The following is a 1,444-nucleotide window of genomic DNA, read 5'->3' on the forward strand; positions in this document are numbered from 1 at the left end:
CCTCATATTCCACATGGTTGATTAGATTATTAGACTCCTCTACTCTACTATTGAATCCCTGTAAATTATTCTTTATTTCAGTTAGTATATGCTTAATTTATGACTGGTCCTTTTTCATCTTTGAAATTCTCATGTCTTTGAAGATCCTTGAAAGTCTGACTAAGTCCCTTAAAGCTCTCATTAAGTCCCTGGAAGCTCTCAATAAGATCTTTGAGTAACATTATAACCATTATTTTGAGCTTTGTACCCAGTAGTTTGCTTGCTTCCATTTCTTTGATTTATGACATGTTTCTTTGTCTCCTCATTTTGATTGCTTCCCTGTGTTTGTTTCCATGTATTAGGTAGAGATGTTATGTCTCCTGGAATTGTAGAATGGCCTTGTATAGTAGGTGTTCTGTAGGGCCTAGTGGCTTAGCCTCCCCAGTCACCTGAGCTGGGAACTCTTTCAACAATAAAGATTTAAAATCTATACTAATAAAAGGGTAATATGCTAATTAGGGCAGATGTCTTCCAGACATCCATCCAGACAAAGCCACAGTGGCTGCAAGACCAGGGGCTCAGGCCTCGCAGCCTCCCTGGCCGGCAGTGGCAACAGCAGCTGGGTGATGGGAGTGGTGCCTCCCCCTGATCAGCCTGGTCACCTCCCGCAGAGGGAGGCCAGACTGTGGCTTAGGCCCACTCCCCACGGGGGCCTACGCCTTTGGTAGGACATCCCCTGAGGGCTCCTGGACTGTGAGAGGGGGCAGGCCAGGCCTCTAGTAAATAAATAAAACTAAAGAGAAAAAAAGAAATAGTGAGAACCCCTTATTTCCAATTCTGTGTCAATCTCTTAACACCTTTCAAGCTACTTGCACCCAGGTCTGAAATCACCTCCACTAGGGAGGCTGTTCCTCTTCTCCATGCTCCACATCATAGGAGGGATCCAACAGAAATGTGGATTCACTAGATTAACTCCTTCCTCTTTTCTTCTGAAGGTGGTGAGCTTCACTAGATTCCTCTTTTCTTCTGAAGGTGGTGAGCTCCCCTGAACCAGACTCTGCCTTGTCTTTACAGCGCTGGCCTCCTGGCCTCTGGCATAGGACAGGTCATGGCACAAATAGGAGAAAATAACCAAATAAATAAATAAAACACTCATTCTTCAACAACTTAAAGTATTTAATGTCTTTTATAGAAGTAGCAGCATTAGTACTGAGAATAAACTTGGCCTGGGAATTAGAAGATTTGAAAATGTTTATTTTATTTGGAGTGCCATAAATCCCCATATACTTTTGACAAAGATCTTAAATGGAAACTAATTTGAAGAGTATTAGACTTTGAGCTCTTTGAAGACAAGATGTCTTAATTATCTGGCCTAACACATACTAGGTAGTTATTCAATAGTTATTTGTTGGAGAAATGAATCCCAAGACTTAAATCAACATCACTTCCAGGAATATGGTTGACA

General features: G+C 41.8%; 1 long non-coding RNA gene across 1 annotated transcript in view; it reads right to left on the minus strand.

Moving 5' to 3' along the window:
• Positions 1-1,444, minus strand: part of LOC106725636 — an 11,384-nt gene that overhangs the window by 353 nt on the left and 9,587 nt on the right. The window lies entirely within an intron of this gene.

This window comes from Myotis brandtii, unplaced genomic scaffold, assembly GCF_000412655.1.
Source record: "Myotis brandtii unplaced genomic scaffold, ASM41265v1 scaffold179, whole genome shotgun sequence".
NCBI lineage: Eukaryota > Metazoa > Chordata > Mammalia > Chiroptera > Vespertilionidae > Myotis > Myotis brandtii.